A 22,934-nucleotide genomic window follows, 5' to 3' on the forward strand; every position below is an offset into this window, starting at 1 on the left:
TCTGTTCCCTGGGTGATCTGAGAAAGGCAAAACCTTTCCCACACACCACAAACAGATGCCATCTCACACGGAATTGCTTAAGACAGTTCTGTGGGCCCTGTACAGAATAAACAGCCACTTGGCATGCATAGAAAACCACACCACCACCCATGAGCGTTGCTTTATCTTCAGTAACAAGACAGAGGTCCCTGGCACAGAAAGGAAGGTTCAAACAGGAATTCTTTGGACAAAAAGGGCAAGAACAAGAAAAATTAAAAAAAGCAACATTTGTAGGCACCTAGTGTCTTCCTCATATTTGGCAAGTCCCTTGAGGCCTGAGGTAGCCAACACTTTGGTTCTAAGATGCACACAACTTCTGCCTGCTTGTAGTTGCAGCAGCCGAACACTCCCTGCAGAGGCAGAGGACTTGCAGGCTTTTCTTCATCATCACCTTTTCTTGTGTTGCCTGTTCTGACCTTACAAAACAGCCTTCTTACCAGTGCTGAGTGCCCCCTCCTCAAGAGAAATGCGGTGATTATGATGCAGATGCAGTTTCTTATTTCAGGTACTGTATCACCCTTCCAGCTTTTCCTCTTAACAGCAGCATTTCTTTAGCACTGCTTTTTATTGAGAAAGGGAAACTTGCAATAATGAAAAAATACATTCCATAACACAATCACAGTCACATTTGTTTCTAATGCAACACCACAGAAAGATTTTTTTGTGACTAACAGAGTCAGCACGCTCCAAAAACTTGCAGGTACAATACCCACAAGTAACAAAACCATTTGTCCTGTGACACATATCTGATCACCACAGTTAACCTGGAACATTGCTCTCTGTGGCCAACCCATATTCTGCATGCCTATCCAATACAGGATACTGGCACATCCTGCTTTAGGAGGCATCAGTATTTCCTGACTAGCTCCATGAAAAGCAAACACAAGAGAGTTCTAGTTGCCTTCCTGTGCTTATGGACAGAGGAAACCTTAGATTTCAGAAGTCTCAAACCAGACTACCTGAGAAGCTGCTGCAGAAAGCCTGGCCAAGACAACTAACCAGGGAGATGGACAATGCCATAACTGCACCAAGGGATGTCTGTCCAGAACAGGAAAACAAGCTGTGTGAAATTAAAAACAGCACCTGTAGACTGCTGGTGCCAAGCACAATAGAAAAGGACTGCAAGGTTATTAAAGGGCTCTTTAACATTTAATGAGAGAGATCTTTTCATTCAGAGTAGGCATCTCAAAAGAATGTTCAGATCCATTCTACTGCTGGCTATGTTGAAGCTCATTTTAAAATAAAAGGACGACAGCTCCAAGTGCAGACTCACATCTCAGTTCTGCCTGTATGTTAATGCTCAGGATTCAGAGCTGAGTAATAGCATTATAGTGACTCTTGGATTAAAATAGAATTTCAGGAGGATTATTGCTCATTCCTGCTTTTCCATACCAATTAACCTTGACTGTTAGACAGAAACCTCTGTTCTCTGCATGGGAACAATTCCAAGAGCTATCAAGAAAAAGGGATCAGGCTAGCTGTTGGACAACAGTCCATGTAACAAGCCCTACTTAACACCTAACACATTTCCAAAGAAAATGAAATCCCTGGACTCCAGTCATACATAGTTCCTGTTGAAGGGAAATACCACAGGACATATAATGTATCAGTCATATCCACTGCACCATGCAGAATTCTCTTTAAAATTATCACAATCACACTTTTCTTACAGTCCTGCTCTCTCCTTCCACAATACAAAGATCTCAGTCCCCATAATTCAGTTGCACTCCACACCCTTAAATGTGCATTTTATTATGTACTCTCTGCTGTGTTAAGAGTAGCTCAGCTTCCCTAATTCTTTTATAGAAGCCAGGACTGGTCAACATTGACCAAGAAACGCTAGCATCACTAACATGTAACTGGAATAGAATGCAACAGCTGATTAACATCTGAACAGGAACAGGACAGGAAGCAAAGGACCAGAATTCAATCCCCAGAAGGAATGTTAATGGAGAATAAAAATACCCAGGGGAGATTTTGACCAGGAAATGAGCACCAGCTTTTTAATACATATAAAGCATAGAACCACCATTAATGGCTACACCTGAAATTGCACAAGAACCAGCTCAGCAGAAGGTCATTTACCAAGCTACCTTTAGCACAGACAGCTACACCAAGGGCTAATGACAGCTTCTCATTCAGAACTGCTGACACACCAGAAGCGTGTTTAGTTTGTTCAGTGATCCTTCCAACTCTCACAAGGTACTTCAGGCTACAAACTTTCAGAGTCTCTTCATCTTAGCACCTTGGGCTTCATGTCCTTCCTCACTCTGTCTTCTTTCCTGTTCTTTTAAGATCTCCCATGAGAAGACTTCTGGAGTATATTGCCCAGAAATTTAAAGAAATATCAGAACATTAGATAAAAACTCATGGAGATTAGGAGAACTCTCAAAAGTTTCTGGAAGTGACTGGACCCAGCTAGAAAAAGTAAATCTTGATACTCTAATGACATGTATCTGGATAAAGCTGATACTTCACATGAGGGAAATTTGGGAGTCAGGGCCTTAAACTTTCTCCAACACAAGCAAGGGAATAGCTACCACAAGCAAAGATTTGAAGAGAAGTGGAAGAGGGGGATTTTTGTCGAAAATCATCATGCAGGAATTCCTTTCCCAGACCTCTGTCATATCCTGTGCTATGCAGGAGGGGCAGAAGAGGGGGGAAATTCATACATTGCCTTCCCAGAGCATAAAATCATAAGGCATTTAATTAGGATAAGGCAGAAGCAGCTTAAATTTTTCAGCTACTGAAAGGCAGATTCTCAGCCCCTGTAAGTATTCCCTGAGTCTCACACAACCCCAGCAATATCAGCAGTGCTCTTGTTTCAAACTTTGGTTCAGAAGCTCTGGGCAAACGGCAATCTCCATCTCTGCAGTGCCAGGAACTGAATGTCACTGAGCTGCCCCTCTAGCACAGATACAGTAATGCCAGAGAATGCTGCATTGCTGGAGCATTCAACGCTCCACTTGCCACAATCCTCTCTCCAAAACGTGCCCTCTGTCCGAGGCTCTCAGTGATGCACAGATGGCTGACACACTATGCACTATCTACACAGTGGGACAATGGAGCAGAGCACATTATTTGCATTATTTACAGAGGACAGATGGACAAGTTGCTACAGTGACCTAGCCGACAGAGCATCTGCAATGCTGAGGAGGCACTAAGTCCAACCCTAATGCTTGCAGGTGCTGACAAAAACAAATTCAAAAAATAAAATGGCTGTTTACAGCAGTCAGCTTTATTCTGAAATGCTATCACCACAACCACGCTCGCAGAGTAATTCACACGCCAGTTTTGTTCCCACAGAGCCTTTACCAGCAAGCAGAACACAAGAAGTATTGACTAGATTTATCCTTTTCAACCAGAAAGAGAACTGACATCTGCAGTACTTACTTATTCCTTGGCCATAAGTTCTGCATGTGTATAAGTAAGTCACCACATATAGCAGGTGGCACATATTGTTGGGAAACAGACCAGGAAAGAAACAGCATCAAAATTGGGTGACGTTTATTTCAAGCTATGGATGAAGAAAAATAGCAAAATTCAGCTCAAACATGCTCAGCTATCTGAGTTTTTTCAAGCATTAAACATTTGTGCCAGGTTTTAAGATGTTGCTTTTGCTGACTGAACAGACAGGACACCAACCACATTGCAGGTACTTTCATTGGTAGGCAGAGGACAAAACTTAACATTACAGGGGTCTCACATCTGCTCTAGACAGAAAAAGGCCTCACTTACAAGGAGGACCAACCTACTTTAATTGAACACTACAGCTAAGAATGAGCGAGCTGTACAAAGGCTACAATGATCAGTTCCCCCATCCTCCACCAACATGCACCACAACAGGCTCTTTCATTCCATGATCACATGGCTGCAGCCAAACATGACACACTGTTCAGCAAGTAATAAAAAGGATCAGCTTTTTCCCCAAGGTCTTGTCTACATATACACTGTACTAAATTAAATTGACTTAGAAAATAATATAAAGCAGTATAACGCTCCTGGGCAAATGTTCTTAATTCAGTTTAAGAGCACTTTACATTGAAACAACTTAAGTTAAATAGACAGATACAAGACACAAACTAAATTAAGGATGCCTATACAGGAATGCTGCACTAATATAATCACAGCTGTCTCTAATCTGATTAAGTTAAATCAGTACAACATCCCTGCAATGGCAAAATCCTTACTGATATTGACGTTAACCCTTTTTTGCACTTTTCTACTCCCACAGGTTTTGTTGGTTTTGTGTTTGGTTTGAGGTTTTTTCTTCCAAAACCCCCTAAACCCACAACAGTGTGGCCTCTCTCACAATCAAAATAAGCTAACTACACTATACAAGGTATATTAAGACACTAAAGGTATTGACATATAAATGTCTTGAAAGTTTTATTAATCCTATGCCAAATAAACATCATAACAATGCTCAGACCGGTGCAACTTAATATTTTCTCTACTTTCCCCAAGCGAGATGGAAAAGGTGATCACAAATGCTCACACTGCACACTGTTTTCCATACTCCCACACAGCTTCTGCTTGCTGATGTCCAGCATCCCTGGGCAGTTCTGGGAAGCCAATGGTGCCCACTTGCCCATTCCTGAGGGTATGGCTCACCAACAGTTCACCTGAGCCAACTGGAGTGTGGAGTCAGAGCACGTTATCCAGCTGCCCCAGGCACAGTCTCACTACTGACCCTCTTCTACCAACATGTTCTCCTCTGAACTGTGGGGCAAGCACAGACACAAACCAAATCCCAGGTCACACACCTAACATGCTACAAACTCACACTCTAACATCATCTCTCATCTCCTCAGTTCCCACAGCGTTTCCCCAGGAAACGTATCTGTCAAAATTAAATTTCAACAATTCTAAAATTAGTAGTGTTCTTTCCATTCCTCATTAAAAACTATTCGAACTCTTCCCCCTGGATACCAAAATTAAATTTATCTTCATTCTCTTGGCACTCTTTCACCTCTACCTGCTTTTTCAATTGTGTCTCTTTGAGCTTACCAGTCCCTTCACATCCATACCAGCAACACAATCATTTCTCTCTCTCCTCAGGGCCACCTTCCACTGCTGCCTCTGAGCTACTATGTGCAGAACTAACTTCCTCTTCAGTGCAAATTTTCCAAGTTTAGCACAGAAAGACATCACCAAGAACCTCTCAGAACCCCTTGAGGAGAACTAAATCCCTCAGTGGCCTTCAGAAACTAAATTGTGCCCCAACTTTGAATAAAGTGGTGAACTGTCACGTGAGTACACAGGGCAGCCCTGAAATCAACCTGAACTGTAAGTTATTTTCTTTTTTTTCTTTTTTGAAAGAGCTGTTTTGAAGCCCAGACCACATGGCATCAAAGATTGTAGGTACACAAAAGTTTGGCTGCTAACCTACACATTTTTGGTTTTATAAGATTTAAACTTCAATTCTCAAAGGGTCTCAGATATATTTTTGCAATAAACTGGTCTTAAGTCTCAGCTTCACACTGGTGTAACTATACAGTTATGTGGAGCCACACCAAGTCTAGGATTCACTGTCACCATAAACACATGCAAAGAAGATAGGAACAATTTCCTTTCCACAAGTGAGTAGAGGAATTGAGGCACTAGGACAAAAAAACAGTCTGCTGCACTGTTTTTTCATTAAGTTGCAAAGTTAAAGAAAAACAGACTCAGCTGTCATAAGAAAGATCTGCAAAAAAAAAAAAAAAAAAATCAGCAAGACAGTCTTATTTCTTGCACCTAAAACAAGAATGATCTGGGATAGAAAACAGAGAGGAAAGTGTGCATGAGCTAAACACCTACCTGACAGCAAATGAGTTGAATAGCTGCAATTCTTTATAAGAACAAATAAAGCAGCAGCCCTGATCCAGTAGTAGAACAATATTTGCACTATACTCAATTTTTTCTGCTGCTGGGGTTTAATCCCAGCAAGAATGGTTTTGGTTTAATTAGCTTTTCCCTAGCAGATGGTTAGATATGAGAGGCAGAGAATGGTACAGGCTTAACTGTTGGATGATTGTGCAGCTGCATCTGTAGCAGAACAGTTAAGCATGTCCAGGGGTCCAGCTGCAGCTTGCACGACACAGGCCATCTCTGCCATTAGCCAAATGTCAGCTTCCTTTTTTTCCAGATTATGTATCAGTAAGAGGCACATGCAAAGGCAGGCAAACAAATTATATGCAGCTTCACCACCATCCTCTTTCTCAGACAAAATCCTCAAATCTTCATTATCTGGAAGTCCCTCTTTCTTTGATGACAGAAGCACATTCAAAATCATTGCCATGGGAACTCGAGACATCCTCTGTGCTATTCATCAGAGAAGATCTAGCACAGAAATATTTTATGATCTCTGTGGCACTGAATGCACACAGAAGTCAGCATAATGAAGTGGAACCAGTGACACCAGTGCTGTGTGAGGACAGCAGTGGGGTGCTCTTCAACCAAGCTGCCTGAACCTTGCACCACCTACAACGAGCAATAACTTGCTGTAAGCTGGCAGGGAAAAGCAGAGCAGCACTGAGAGATGCAAAGTGATGTCTGAGGAGGAAAACTATCCAGCCAAAGGGATGAAAGAGAAAAGGGGTCATCACAGCCCTTTCCCAAAGCTGATTATATCCTGGCCCTTTCTCTTCCCAGAGGTTACAAGCGGTATTGCTACTGACTCCTTGGCAAAGCAGGATTCCTACCAGGCACAGAGATCTCCCACTTAACCCATGTCACAGCCACTGTGTACTTTGGAGGCTAAAACAAGTCTTCCACATGGACTTCCACTCAGCCTCTGTATCCAGGCACAATGCTGAGTGTTAGAGCATCCACTCCTGTACACACTGGCAGTAGTCATCTCAACAGGCCACAAAGGCAAACAAGGAGATGGTTTTCAAATCCATGCTTTTGGCCTAGCAGATGCAGAGCCTGAGCCAGGGGCAGGAACAGGCACAAAACTTGTCTCAACTCTGTCAACAATACAGCAGCATGGCTCCTGAAGCAGCATGTAACCCTGGAGCTTCTTGTCTCTTTTTGGTGTGGTCCTGTAGTTAATCTGCCTCAGTTTGCCTCATTTGTTTGGTTTGGGTTTTTTGGTTTTGGTTGGGTTTTTTAAATGATTCTCTTAGTCTTCAGCACCACTGAATTACTGAGAGATTTCATTCTGAGTTCAGTCACAGAAATATAACATGGCTTAATCCAGCTTAGGAAAAACAAACAGATCCACCCATCTATCTTTCCCTGATGACCTGTGTAAAGCACGCAACTGACTGCAGCTCCTCTCTTCCTGCTCCCCTGGGCTCCTGTCACTCCTTTCAACAGCAGGATCCCAGCCACAGCAGAGGGGACTCACACCTCCAGCCCCTGCCCTGCACAGGGAAGCTGCCTGTCCCCAGCAGCCATGGCCTGCACTGCTTGTCCCTCTGTACATACTGCAGTGTACCTTCCTAGTTCACCTTCCTCCCTTGGAGGGGGATAACCACAGATTCCCCACTTGTCACCAAGCTGGGTTGCTTCAGCTCTTCCCTCAGACACAACTTCTCTTTGTGACAGATAAGTCAGAGAGAGTTCCCATTAACTGCCTCCCTCCACATCTGTCATCATTGCTAGCACCAGCGCTGCTCTTCAGCTGGAGCTAATTATGAGCATCAATTGTCTCAAGGGGCAATTGCAGCAAAGGCCCATCACTTCAGTTTTACCACAAGGTCAGCCTCTCCACATCCCCTGCCTGGCATTACTCTTGTAAAACTGAAATGCCTTTACCACTGTTGTCCTTTGGGACAGCATAGGTTCATTTAAGATTCTAAGGTTAAGGAAAACCACTCCTTTTTAGTAATGTTAAACACACAATATCCTCCCCTAGCCAGGGCTCCCTCCTGTAGATCCTCCATAAGTAAACTCTACGCAGCTCTTCAGAGAGCAAGCAGGGAATGAGAAACAGTTGAGCTACAAGTGAAATCACCTACCCCCAAAGGGGCTCTAACTGAGGACTAATAAACCCCAGATAGGTTAAAGACAGCAAACCACCACATTCCAGGTACCTTTTTTTTGTCAAGTGTCAGACAAGAACCCAAAGAGCCAGCAGCTCACTGCTAATCTAAGGGCAAAGGCCATGGAGGAATGCCAGCACACAGCCAGGCAGATGTTGCACAGACAAGGTGTTTGCTCACTAGTGAGCTGTTCACTCACGCCTCGGCTTCGTGCAGCTGCACGAGCGCGGCTCTGCTGCTCCGTGACTCTGGACTAAGGAATGTCTCAACTGGACAAACACCGCATCTGCTGCCGGCTCAAGGTGCCCAGGATCAGAGCAATTCCCAGTTTTACCGCCCAGCCGCAGCAGTGCCTTCTGCCCTCTGTTCCACCAGGGGGAGATCTAGCTACTCGGGAGGGTTACGGCTCTAGCCTGAGGAACGCTCTGCCCGGATTCAGGAGCACAGAGGCCCGCATTCCTACAGCCTTGAAGTCCAGAGCAGGGAGGCCAACACAGGGACTTAGTGACTTTCTCTCACAATATATTAAAACTCACTGACAGGATGGAAAAAGGCCAATAATCATCTGTACTTCCTCCTTGGCCAACATCACATCTATTTCATTTTTGCTCCCTCACTCCTTTCCTGGCAACTGGAAAGTGTCAGCAGAAGCAGTATGTAAACAAGAGATCCATCTCTGAAGCCGTAGCTCGTATTGCATGACAAAGCTGAAACAGGCAGTATGGCAATGATTATACACACTTAAATGTTCTATCAGTAACCTGATTTTTGACTTCCTTATATTTTGCTACCACCTCCTGTTGCTGCAGGGCATATTGTCTGTCCAGTCTGCCACTACAGAACAGAGGAAGGAAAATGAAGATACAGACAACACACTCTCTCAGCATCCAAGCCCTAATAGTCACGTATGGAGTCAGTGGTAACTAGTTTGAAATGCAATGCACAGTTCACATGAAACCAAAAGAGAAGAGAGCCCAATGTGAATAATTTCCAACTGTTTCACAACACTATGAGCCTTGGAACAAGTAACATTCCCTTAAACACCTATCACTGAGATCCTGCTCTGAAAAGTGACACAGCCTTCTGGAGAGAGGGTGGCATGGACCTCTTTGCAGTGAGCTCTGCAGTGACTCATGGGGTCAGTGTGGCGACAGATAAAAAGCCAAAACTAAGCTATACAGCCAGAGAACTTCTGAGAGCAAATTCTTTCATTCCTGCTACTACTGAAGGATGGCAGTAGGGAGGTCTTCTGCAGAAGACTAACTTTAATAAGGAGATGACTGGCAGGTCACAGCATTTCAGGCTACTAGAAATCACCAAAAGGGAAACTGCAGAAGATCCAAGCAAATGGGGTAATGAACAGTCCAGGGTTTACCCAGAACACAGAAGATGATCTGCTAGTACTTCCACAAGCCTCTGTGCCAGGCAAATGAAAGACTTGCAGAGAGGACAAGGATGGCTTGCATAGCAGACTAGTGACTATTTCTCAAAACAGATATCATGTCAAGGATCCCAAAATAACAGCTACATCCTGATCTGCCATCCTCCAGCAAACTTCCTGTCCTCAGTTCTTGGGGTACCAGCTAGAAAAAGAAAGATTTTCCAGAAGAAGTTGGAACAGAACCTTTACCCAGTGACTGGGGGAAGCACTCCTACCCGGGTTAAATCCCAGAGCCATTCCATCTCCAGGCAGACATCTCGTGCACTGAGCAGAGAGCTGCATAGCACAAACCACTCAATCATCTACTGATTGCCAAGAGCACACTGGCTGCAGGGGGGACCAACGAACCTTAATTGGCCTTATCGGTGTAAATTAAACCCTACAACACACCCAAGCAAACAGTCAGTTCCTTTGGAGAAGCAGGCATGAGTTATTTTGCTGCAGCTATAAAGGAAACATTGCTGCTAGGACATGCCCCTGGAGTGACTGTGCCGCTCAGCTCTTCCAGTGCATTCCTGGGGTTGTTTAGCATGGATTCAGCTCCAGCTTTTCCACAAGCAAAAAGTCTGAACCCTGAATGCCATCTGCAAACACAGCCAGACTCCACCTCCTGCATGCCTGCAGGCCACCAGGTGTGGCCAGGAATGGCACAAGCTACACACAAAATGCACCTTTGATGTGGAGCTGAAAGCATGTAGCCACGGGGCATGAACAGCACGCCGCCCGCCGCCGCGCTGACTCCCACTGCAGGAATGCGGCTGCAACCACAGGCCAAGGAAGGCAAACACATTGCATTCCTCATCAGGCAGAGAAGGAAAACAAGTAGCAAGCCCACACACCCGCCCTGCTGACACCCGCCATGCTCCCTCCCACACTGCCTGCACGGCCGCTGTCAGCACCCCAAGGACAGCTTCAGCCCCGAATTCATTTGTGTGAGGGTCAAGTTCTGCAGGCAATTTCTCGAGCCAGTGGGACAAGAGAAACAGAGCAAGGCAGGAGCGCTCTCAGTTGGGCATGCAAGGCACAGGGAGAAGTGCTGTCACCCGGGCTGGAAAGCAGCCACAGTCCAGGGCAGGAACAGCTCTGTGCACTAGCCTGGGAAGGGAAGTTCCCCGACTCTTCCTCTAAGACAAGGGACAAATATAACACTGAGACCTCTTGAGCTGAGGGGGCAGGGCTGAATAAGAAGTTGACTTTGGGCAAAAGGAATGCTTGGAAGGATCCAGGTCTTTTTCTACCCCTAGAAAACCATCCTACCTTAAGTCAAGGAGCTCTTCTGGGATGGAGGCACTTCCTCATTACCCCAAAATCCTTCTGTAAATGCTTGTCTCCACTGCCCACACACACAGATTTGACCTTCACTGTACAACATTCTTCCACTACAGCACTGACACCGGGTCATTTCAGTGATCAAGAGAAGAAAAACTTAATGTACAAATACCCAAGACATCAGGTAATCTCTTATCTCAGAACCTCATCATTTTAGAGCTGCAAAGAGCTCTAGTCAGAAAAAAAAATTATTCCTCCTTCATGTGGCACTCCTACAAGTTGTAAAGCTTTCCAAAGAATTCACATTCTCAAATATGGTTACTCTGAAGGATGCCTCAGATGTGAAACTGTCAGCAGAATTCTCAAGACTATATTGTGAACTCCCCACACTGTGAATCTGCACTTACTCTGTGCAACACAACTAAACAACCCACTCTTGAAAACCTTAAAAATCCATCCCAGTTCTAAGTCTGAAACTCAATAGCCAGTGCTCTCCCAGCACCAAACAGGAAAACCAACACTCTCAAGAGCACTGCAGCAGAAATATATCTGACTTGAACCTAACTGACACAAAACAGTGTCAGGAAATTCAGAAGGAACCAATTAAGGGCTGAAACACTGTAACCTCTAGGGAACCTCAAAGGGGAAAGGTCAATGTAGCCAGAAGCTCCAGAGACATACCCATGCATCTAACAGGCTGCTGGAGCAGGGATGATTTATAAGGCTTGCGGCCCAGCTGCTCCACACCCCACATGTGCATTTCAAGGCCCTCACAGAGGCAAATGATCTGATATTAAGTAACAAGACCAGACCAGACTGAGGTCCAGTAGACTTTCTCATGCCTGTTGAAATTCAAGGCCTCAGGCTACCTGTTCCCTTCATAAGCTGCAATAGCTCCAGTACTTGGAAGAATGAGGCATAGAAGGCCAAATTTACCAATAGATTTATATCCAAAGATATAAATAGAAGCCTGGCAGGATTTACAGATTAGGTGTGTAAATCACAGCATGCAGGAGAATGGGCTTCTCCCATTCTAACCACTCCATACCTCTCCAACCCCAGCCACCAAAAGAAAACCCATTTCAAACAGGACAGAAGCCCCTGCTGTTGTGCACATTGCCAAGGGCCATCCCTGTGCAATCCACTTCGATGGTGACGGCACCTGAGCTCCACAAGTCTCAACAGTGCAACCTGCAATGGCTGCAGCTCTCACAGAATGTAGGTCTGCCTGTTTCCCAGAATAGGAGCTGCCTCTACAGCCTCTCCTCTCCCTCCCCCCACTACATCTTGACTTTTCATAGACTCAGTACTGTTTCAAGGTACCCTCATCCTGCCACTGGTGGGTGGGTGAGTGGGGGAAAGGGGCCCTTTATAATTGTAGTGTTGCAATCTGCCAGCCCGGCCAGGCAGCCTGTTCCCGCCTGCACTGTATTAAATACCTTATAACTGATTACACCCCCATGGGGCATGATTAGCAGTCTTCAGAGAACAAAGTCTACTTTCATAAGAATAAGAACAGACACGTACTGCTAACCTACTACACAGCTGGGCAGGTGAGGAAACAGGGAAGAAAGGAGGGTGTGGGGGGGATGAGTTAACTGTACTAACTCTATTCCTCTCCTTCCCTGTCGTGGCCGAGTTGAGATTTCCCCTGCCCTGAACAGTAGTACCCTCAGACCCACACCACAAGACTCACAAAACAAAAGCTCCTAAACAAACTGTTGCCCGTAGAAGTCAAAGTCCTAACCTGGAGGGGCAGGGCCTCGAGGCAAAGAGGATTGAGCTTTGCTCTGGGTGACAGCAATTCCTTCACATCAGTTCCCGGGAAAAGGGAAGGTAAATTCCAGCTTCAAAAACACGGAGAAGGAGGGAAAGCTCAAATACAATCACATATCCACGCCCCCCTCTAACCTCTGTATACCTCTGAAAGGGCTACATGAGGAACAGCAAAACATCTAATTCAATCTGGAGGTTAACAGCTCTCCAGGTGAGGATTTTTTTCTTGTGGGGAGAGAGGAGGTAGCAAAGAGGAGGAAAGCCCTCTCCATCTGAGATAGGTAATAGGGATCCCCAAACATACACAGTCCATATGTGTTACCGCAACAAAGACCCAGTTCAATGGAAACTCAGCCAATCTGACATGAAATGACCTACAGCTCATTAGCAGAGTGCCTTCCAAATCTCAAAATGCCCACACAAACAGCCACAAATATATTTGGTGCTATCTGGCCTCCATCTCAGCAGATGAAGCCTTTCAGCAAGAACAGTAAGAAAAATAAGCCTAGGATCAGCCCTTCCAGCCACTCTCCCCAAACCTCCAACAGAAGCGAGCACAGCAAAAAGCTCCAGGAACATGGTCTTACTTGAGAGAGAAGCCCATGCAGAAGCTTCAATAAAATAGTATGAAGTCTCCTAATTGTGTCGTATTGGAAACAAACACCTGCTTTACCCAGAGCCCACTGTCTTTGCCCATGGATGCTCATGGTACAGTCTGGAAGCACTCATGTTCAGCTGATGTATATAGAGGGGACACCCTGCTGACACATTCCACCTGGATTCTTACCCAACCCACCCAAGAAAGAATTCCTTAATGAGTAACCAACCCAGCTGAAAATGATCTACTCGTATGTGCTTTACTCAGCAGCTGCTCTTTCAGCCAGCACACAGATCTCTGAACTGCACTGCCTAGTCCCATCTGTACAGCAAAACTTGCATATTCTTTTCATTACAGCAAGACTTGAAGGTACCAATTGACTTTGGGCTCCAATGTACTTGCCATTGATAAAAGGCATCAATTCATTTAGTTATATTACAAAACAGAACGTGCTTTCAGGGTTTGGATAAATGGAAGCTTTCACCACAAACATGAGTTAGTCATTAGAAGCTCCAGGAGGTAATTTAAATTATCGCAGCCAGCACAAAAATAGTTTTCCTTTGGGAGCTGAAGTTGCAAAGCTGTAGTAAATCCAAGTGGCACAGTAAAACTTCTTATAAAAGCTTAAAATTAGTTGTGAAGCCCCAAATGGCCTTGCATATCATTTGATTCTGCTACCGTGGGCTAGCAAAAGGGAAATCACTCCTCACACTATAAAAAAACACTGAAAAACTATCATCCTTCAGCTCCTAGGAGACAGAAGAGGTAGGCTTACATTTCGTGTCTCTATATATATATGTGTAAAAGACGTAGAAATAATAAATCTATAAATAAAATGTTAAAGCCACAGAACTAACAATGACTTGTTCAACCCCACACAGCGCTGGGCAGCTATCAATCAGGCTTCAGAGCTCAAATTGGAGCACTGCAACCCAACGCTCTCTCCTGGCTGCTGCACCCCCACAGATACGCTGTACCCACCCCCATTCCCAGAGTAAATTGCCTTCCACTGCTGAGAAGCACTCCTGCTATTCCAGCACTGGCATTCACCACCAAAGCAAGAGACCCTAATTTAGCCCCGCACGGGCCTTCTGCAAACTGCTAATCCCCCCTGCACAGCTGCCTCTCAAACGCACGGGCATGAGCAAACCATAAAGGATTTATGGCGCGTGGCAGGAAGGCTCCTGGCTCCCTGCGTAGGCGGGGCTTTGGGACAAGATCATGCTTGGACTAATGTTTATATTGCGAGTTGTCAGTCAGGCAGTAAATCACCTCTGGAGCTGCACAGTAATGCAGCCCCATCCAGCTGGGCCTTGACGACACTGAACTCTGTTCTAGCTATTTCACATACACCTGGGGACCTACTTGCAAAGGCATCATCTAATCATGGAAAAAATGAATATGCTTATAAGTAGAATCTACCAAAATTCTGCAGCCCAACAAGGGTGATTTGCTTTCAGGAATCAAACCAAACTGGTACAAGACGTGTGCCAAAAATGACTCTCCACATCAGTCATCCAGAAATTGGATGGAGTGCCCACACAGACATCTAATAACAGAGTTATCTCTAGCAAAATGCAGTTACCTGAGACAACCCTTCCCAGCAAAGTTTTCATCTCCCGCTATTCACATAACTGTAGTGTAAGCAATGCCTCAATTTAAAAAGGGAAATTAAGATATTTTGCATACTTTAGTGCACAAGACACTTTCTGCTCAGAAAAATAAACGTGCTTAAAGGCAGGATGTAAGCTTGAAGCCCATTCTCAAGAAAGGTTACTTAAAACAACTTCATTTTAAGCACAAACATCCTGTCATTTTCCACCTTTTTCCCCCATTTGAAAATGCTTTTCATACAATACACTGGGGGCGAATCTCCCACCAATAAAAGAGAAGGGAGAAGAGTTCCCCATAATGAAAAAATTATAAATAAAATACTCAAGGGGAAAAAACCCCAGAACAGTAGCTTTAACTGCAATCACTATTCAGTTGTGAGAGACCAGATTTCAACTCATCTCCCTAGAATATTTTTAATCTTCCTGCTGGGCAGCAGCAGAGTCATCACTAATGAACACTAAAGCTGCAGGAAGAAATCTGATTCAGGAGACAGAGCAGCAAGGCATCTTTGAGAACTGCAGAGAGCTTGTGAAGTAAGACATATGAAGGACCAAAACCAGTTACTCTGAGTAGCATATGCCAAAATAATGGTCAAAAACCTTACAGCCACAACAATTATCTAATTATTACCTTGGGAAAATAACTTATATTCTTTTGAAACAAATGCTATAAAGTAAAACTTGCCTAAGGCTTTTTATGAGCCTATGTGTAATTCCTCAATAGTTAGAGAGACTACCTTATCTGTCCCTTTTGATTTCAGAACCATTTGTGCATGAGTGTTACATTAACACAGCTGGACAACTGAGACTGTAACACAAGAGTAAGAAAATCCAGTTATAACTCCTACAACATTCCCAATACAAATACAGAACTCAACCAAAGACATAGAAGTTGCTGTGGGACTTTCAGGTCTGAATTTGCTAACCCTTAAAAAAAAAAATCTAAAATTTAAACCAGTTCTCTCTTGCCACCAGAAGTTGGTCAGATACCTTCTGCCTAAAAAAGCAGTCTGAGCCTTGCAGGAAAACTTACTTTCCAACCCTGACCATTTCACTTTAACAGCAACACAAAACTTCTATGAAAAATCACTAACTGTTTATTCTCAGCCGTTAGCCCTGCCTCAAAAGGGTTAAGAACATGTGCCCTAAAGCACATGTTGTTCCCAAAGAAGCCCATAGGGCCCATACAGGGATCTTGTGCTTCTGCCTCCAAAAATACACAGACTCTTTCCTTCAGCTCCCCTTGCATTTAGGCAAACATTACAAACACACAGCTTTTTACACATATCTTCATGCCACTGCCACTTATCCTTACTAGCCTATGCAGCAAATTGAATTTATACCTACTTGCAGCACTGATGATTCTCCTGGTCCTCAACAGATTGGACATGAGCACAGGACACAAAGGGTCTTCACAGACATTAGTACATTGAAGCTCACGCTACAACATGCCAGAAGTCACCTGAACAGCCTTAAAGCCCTGCCTTTCAGACACCTTACAGACCAAAGTCCACACCAAGACTGTAACGTGGAGAGGCCAAACTCCACACATTCCTTGCCCTCTCACAAACAAAGGGAAGAAGCAGCAAGTGCTCTGCCTGACCACTCAGCATGAAATGACAATAGCTGCAGCCTCCACGTTTATCAGTAAGACAGTCCTCCTCTAGGAACCACACTATCTTTCCACAGACCCTGCTCTTCAGCAGCTTAAAATCCTCAGCTACCAGGACTAATCAGAGCAGCTGCAGTGCTTTGTGGATTTGTTCTTTGGTTAGTGATTTGTTGGGCTTTTTTTTTCGCCTAATGCAGTTACCACACAAAGCAAGGTCAGTGAGCAACCTAACATAGCACATAAGTGATTCAATACCTTGCCCCTGACACAGACCAATACATTAAGGTGGTTTAATAGCTGGAGCAAGAAGTCTCAGTGACAATTATGGAACACACTGCCATTTCTCCAAAATGTTAAGAGATTGGGTAAGGTCTGAAAAATACACCTTCTAAAACAAGTTCTTTAACTACAGCAAGTCTGAACATTTCCACTCCCAAGTGCTTGATCTTTCTGAATCCCGCTCAGCTCTTAGCCTCAGCGCTATTATGTGGTAGTGCATTTCCACAGATTAGACATCATGTGAAAATACTTTAAAATCATTATTCAGTTTGATGCCTATCAGTTTCACTGAATTGCATTCACCTCAACTGAAGAATACATTCCAGCTCCTTTACCCCTGCACAGCAGTCTTCCTTAGGCTTGGCACCCAGCATTGTTGTAAAGCAGAGGAAAACTGAGCCCACCCAAGTGATGCTTGTACTGCATTCCAACCATTGCAAAGCTATTCTCACACTCCTACATGGTTTTCCAAGCCATTTCCTTCCTAAGAGCAGCTTGTCCCAGGAGGACACTCTGGAGAGGCTGGCTCATGTCATTCCAACTACGAAACATTCTGCAAGCTGCTGCTTTTGGCCCTCTCTGGCTGAGCATACTTGGAATAAAACCATACATGAACATCCTGACAATGAAGAAAACGGTTTCTGAGAATGGAACAAACAACAAAGTAAAAAGAGAAAACTATCCTAGAAGTCAAAAATATTCAGGCAAGGTTAGATGTGACCAAAACAAGCGAATAGTTCCTGGGAAGGCAAAAATGGTGATGTCTCAGAGTGCCCACTTGCCTTGAACAAGGCAGGGCCTGACCTGCACTCCACAGCAACTTCACCATGCCACAGAATACACAGCACAATGGATCCCACAGGGGTCTGCTTCATTCTGAAGTCAGAGCTTGAAACACCCTTTTCATTTCTCCTCCACTGAGCTTTACTAAAGCATTCAACACAACAGTATCTAAGCATCTACACACCTATGGGTTCATCCTCAAATCCCTAGTAAAACTGGTGTTAACCTTTTCCAAGCAAAGAATGAAGAGTAAGAAACAGTAATGATCTGAACACAATAAATCTGTGGCAGAAATTAAGTATCTTTCTGACCATAACATCGCCCTTCCCCTCCAACCAGCTGTAAAGGTATTTCAACTCTAAAAAGTAACATTCTTCCTACTACAGTTACAGACTCAGCCAATCTAGATCTAAGGAAAAGCCCTCAGGCAGGGGAACTGGCAGGGAAACAGGATGGATGATTCCATGCCCTAAGGCATTTGTCCTGTTTGCATAGGTTACACACATAGTTCCTCTGCAGTCCTGCGTAAAAGAATCTCAGAGAGGATGGTATTTACCAGTGATCTGAAGTACACACAGCTGCCTTGGCTGCCAACAAGCACTCTCTCTCCACAGCTCAGGGTGTCATACAGAAAGGAGGTACCTTCCCAACCAAAAACCCTCCAGACCAAGGAGATGAATATACCCAATTTCAGGACCTTAAATTTACACTCAAAGCATTAATCAAGTCAAATTATCAAGAAAATCTGCTCTATTATGAGAATTCCAGATCCTGACAAGCCCAGTAAAAGGAGCAAGATGAATCACAAAGGTGTCAAGCCAGATCCTCATTTATTAGCAGAGAAATCCTCCCCTCACATGCAAGCTCATTTGAGACCTCTACATGTTCCATTTCCCCCAGAAACATGTAAGGCAGAGTTCTGTTGTCACTCTGCTGGAGAAGCGAGGCCCGTGACAACGAACACCTAACACAGTAAATTAGGCAGGACACAACCTCCAGAACTGCTTCCTTGCTCCACACTGTAGATTGGTGACACATGGAAATCTCAGAATCCAGTTTTCAGTGGATTCTCCATAAAACATGGCAGACATTTTAACAGGTTAAGGAGCTCACTTTCAGAAAAACCATCAGCCTCTAAGACTCACAAGCATCAAACTGACTACCAAAAAATACAGTTACATTTTTCTCAAACAGCTTGGCTTTCTTTGCCTTTTTAAAAACACTTTATATGCCACAGCAGCTGCCACAAGCCCTTTTTCCAAGCCAGCTCTGATCCCATTCAGACTAGCAAGCCAAACAAAAATCCTTTGTCCATCTGACTTGATTTGTTCTGCTCTGAGACAAGAAGCAGGCAGACTTGCAAAAGACTACAACTTTTTCAAGGCTTTAGCCTATCTCCCTGACAAGCTATACCATGACTGTATTTAGGGTGGATGGCAGAGATAAGAGCTGAGGGTTTGTTGGCTGCAAAGCAAGTGACTTAGCAGCAGCCAACAAACAACTTGAAACAGAGTGGAAAAACACACAAGGTCATCTTTAGTTCAGAAAGCTGGTTTGGAGAGTGAAGAGGCAACAGGTCTTGGCAAGTAACTCATCCCCTCCTGACCCAGTGCCTTGTTAATATTAAAGATGAAGATAACCATGGGCTGCCCTTTGGAACTCCACTGGCCCTGCTGAAATGCATTCACAGGATTCCAAGAGCACTGGGTGCCTGGGAAGGAATGAAAAACTCCTCTTGATACCACAGCTAAGAGCTGGTAGCTGAAGTGCTGATTTAACACCCAGAAGCTAAACCACACTGTATGCAAAGCACTGCTGGGATGGATACAGGTGCTTTCTGCAGTGATCCACTAGGAAGTGAAGAGAGCAAGGAGTTGTTATAAAGGTGATCTGACAGTGTACAATCAAGAAAACAGCTGCTGGGTACCAAACAGCTGCCCCTCTCAACTGCATGTCAACAGTGAGCTCAGGTGCACCTGCACCACCCATCACAGGAAAAGTTAATATTTGTCTGGAAACAAATAATCTGACAGAACAGAGAGCCACCAGAATCCCCTAGCTTTGACACTGCCATTATTGCAAAAGCAGGACCACCAGAAAGGATTTCATTCAGATTATGGCTGGGCAGATCCCTTGTGAATGATACAGACAGCATGGCTACTTTGGCACTGATAGAGCACATTAAAGATTGCTTTCCCAGATGGCATGTCAACAGCACTGGCTTACATCTTTAATTGAACCTTTCTTTGCAGAAGCTCTTACTGAATTTCTCAGGGTCACTCCCATTTCACTGACACCCCTGACCTCTCAATTCTGGCAACACAGGCCTACTAGGATGCAGAGAACACCACAAAGACGGCCACTGCTTCAGGTATGTGGTTCACACGTTCTCAAAAAATTCAGGTAGTGATACAAGAAGAACACAGTCTGACTCAGCATCAGATCATTCCTGGCTTTCTTACCTGCTCTCTGAAGATTCAGTGAGGATTCATGGCTTCATTTTATAGAGGCCCTTTATCCCAGTTCCTTCTCTGAATCTGTAAAACAGAAATACATAGCTATGAAAAGTTTTCACTGGCACAGAACTATCTTCCTGTGATGGATGATTTTTTTCAGTGGACAAGATCCACCTGGCATCTCTCAAATCTAGGTCATTCTCAGCCTTGCCAGATTTGTGTATCATTTGCACACCCTGATGCCTACCAATGCAACCTCATGCACACACAAAAATCTGTGTATTAGCACTCAGCCCTTTACTCTGTTCTAGGCAGAGTGCTCAAGCTCAGAGCCAGAAGCAGTACAGAATTTACTGTTCTCCTGTTTTCCTTTAAAGTCCCCCCACGTTCCCAGAGGCTGCACACTTCTACAGGGGGAAGCACCCCTTGAGAAGATGCCCAGGCTGGCAAAGAATTTCCCATTAACCCTTGCCGAGTCTGACACCAGAGGAATGCTGATTCTTCCCTTCCAACGCGGCCTCTGCCAGTTACACTCCGGCTCTTTAACACACCAGCTGGCCCAGACTTGTTCCGCTTTGCAGCTCCTACTCCCTGCAGAGATGCTGCTTTCTCATCCCCCACACCACCCAACTCTCCATCACAGCACCCAACTCTCCATCGCTCAGAAACAGCTACACCCTGCGTGCACCAGGTCCTGCCTGCCGACCCCGTGCCTGCGCTGCTCCCTGACACGGGTGTCTCCCCGGGAGAAGCGCTCGGTAACGCCTCGATGGCTGAGGCAGGGGCATCACCCCCTTCCCCACGGAGCCCGTCCCTTCCCGGGGCCCCGCCGTCCCCCCGCGCCCGGCCCCCGCCCGGCCTGCCTGAGTCCCCCCCGGCCACGGTGCGACCCGCCCGAACCCGCTGTCCTCGGGGAACTCTACAATTCCTCGCCACACACGTGGCCAGAAAGGCCCACCCCGCTCGCTGGGCGCCGTCCGGAGCCCGCAGAGGCCCAGGAGCGCAGGGGCCCCGCCCGGGGCTTCGTCCCCAGCCGGTCGCGCTCCCCGCTCCCCGCCCCCGGAGCCCCAGCCCGGCTCTGACCCAGTCGGGCTCGGCTCCACCGGGGGTCCCAGTGACTTTGCGACCGGTTCGGCCCCGGTTCGGCCCCGCCTCGGGCCCGCCCCAAACTTTGCCCCCGCCCGGCCCCAGCCCCGCTCTCTCGCCTCAGGCCGCCATTTTGCCGCGGGGCACGCCGGGTAATCCGGCGGAATCCCCACGTCGCGGCGCGGCTGCGTCATCGGACGGCAGGCGCGGGGGGCGGGGCGGGGCGGTCCCGGCAGCGCGAGGGGCGGCGGGACGGGACGGGACGGGACGGGAGCGGAGCTGCTGCTGTCAGTGCCGGGGGGCGGGAGCCGCTCCTGCCCCTTCCCGCCTGCCCCAGGACCTGGGAACACCCTGAGGGACGGCGGGACGGGAGCTGGGAACCGCTCCTGTCCCTTCCCGCCTGCCCCGGGGACTAGGAACACCCTGAGGGACGGCGGGACGGGTGCTGCCGCTGTCAGTGCCGGGGCTAGGAACTGCTCCTGCCCATTCCTGCGTGTCCCTTGTTCTGAGAAATGACCCGACAGCCTGGGGTGTATCCCAGCCTGCCGCTAGGGAAATAGAAACCCAACCGTGGGAGCAGGTCAGAAAGGCGGAGTAGAAACTGGAGAAACCCACCTGAACCCCCCCAGGGACAACTCTCCGCTTCTTAAAGGAGAGGTGCTGAGGACAGCGTGTGCCAGGCAAGAGCTAGTCAAACCCTGGCACAATTTGTGAATGTGCTTTGGTATTCATTTGTAAAATCTTCCACTGCGTTGTTCTAGTCTTGGGTCTTTGAAAAATCAGTACATTTTAATTTCTAACCAAATCATCCCATTTATTCCACTCTGAGTGCAGACAGGTACTTTTTCCATTGCTTTTCATGCCCAGTGCATAGACTTACTCACCCACTACTTCCATTTCCTGTTATCCTTTCTTTCTCAAACATCTCATGAATTGATGATTCACACAGTAAACAATGGAGCCTAGTTCTGAGGAAATTTGCCCAGTTCAGAAAAGTCCTGATAGAACTCACATGATGTTCTTCATCGTACTACTACATTTACAAAGCCTTCAGATTTACATTCAGGGAGTACCAGGCTCACAGTACTGCACACTGCCCAAATGGTCCCCTCTCTTACACAATGAAAGACAGGTGCTCAGCAGGACCCCACTTCCATGACCTTGGCAATATTGTGCAAAAACGTCTGCCGAGCGCCCAGCAAGTGCCGTCTGCAGCACACCGCGCGTCAGCCAGGGATATTTCAAGAAAGCCTTCGGTACTTGTGCCCCCATAAATTCTCCAAATCCTCCCTGTGCTGGAGTCAGATAACAAGCAGAAGGACAATGGCTCCAAGAATCCAGGCTGCCCATCTGCTCTGTACTTCCAGATTCTTGCTTCCACAGCGCCAGCTGATGAAATTTTCATAGCTGATGAGGTTTCTCGTTTCCACTGGGCCTTGCTGCCCTGGAGCCTTCACAGCTGTGCTCTGTTCAGGTTTCCGTGGGTGAGCACTGATGGCAGCAATGATTAGAGTACTTTGCTCTCTTTTAGTGATTTGTCAGAGGAGGATCTACAAACTTTTGGCAAGTCCTGGTGAAACAAGCCCTGAATGAAGAAGAGAGACTTATTTTCAGACAGTCTTGTCATTCACTGCTTCCATTAAACTCAACTCTTCTCAAAATCAGATGTGAAGGTCAGACCACCAAAGGGAGACAGGAACTCAACTTAGGCTGGCTGAGCACCAGTCACCTGCTTCGAGCACCAAAAAACACTCTTCCCTCAGATCCCAAAGGCCTTGGTTCCCAATCCTGCTTCCTCTCCACACACATCCGCCCTGCCTTTCCCCATATCCGGTATGCCTGTGAGCTGGATCAGCATTGCCTGAGCCCAGAGCTGTGACATGATGCAGAAGCATGACGCTGGGTTACATTAGATTCATTTATACAACACCATTAATACCAAAGTGCAGCTCCCTGCTAGAGCCAGTTGCTCGCTAAAGCCTCTGAAGTTCAATTAACAAGCACCAGGT

The 22,934-nt window shown here is 46.0% G+C and overlaps 1 protein-coding gene across 4 annotated transcripts in view; it reads right to left on the reverse strand.

Moving 5' to 3' along the window:
• Positions 1-21,107, reverse strand: part of TJAP1 (tight junction associated protein 1) — a 40,149-nt gene extending 19,042 nt beyond the window's left edge. For 2 of the 4 annotated variants that reach the window (XM_064708707.1, XM_064708704.1), the window contains exons 1-2: positions 20,923-21,062; positions 19,846-19,920 (exon numbers count right to left, since the gene is read on the reverse strand). The gene's annotated coding sequence lies outside the window, so the exon portion shown is untranslated. Of the gene's footprint in view, positions 1-3,432; positions 3,524-19,845; positions 19,921-20,922 lie in introns of those variants that run through there. The other 2 variants (XM_064708705.1, XM_064708706.1) reach the window with 2 other exon arrangements.
• Between the last annotated feature and the right edge of the window lie 1,827 nt (positions 21,108-22,934).

The sequence above is a fragment of the Zonotrichia leucophrys genome, chromosome 3, assembly GCF_028769735.1.
Source record: "Zonotrichia leucophrys gambelii isolate GWCS_2022_RI chromosome 3, RI_Zleu_2.0, whole genome shotgun sequence".
Lineage (NCBI taxonomy): Eukaryota > Metazoa > Chordata > Aves > Passeriformes > Passerellidae > Zonotrichia > Zonotrichia leucophrys.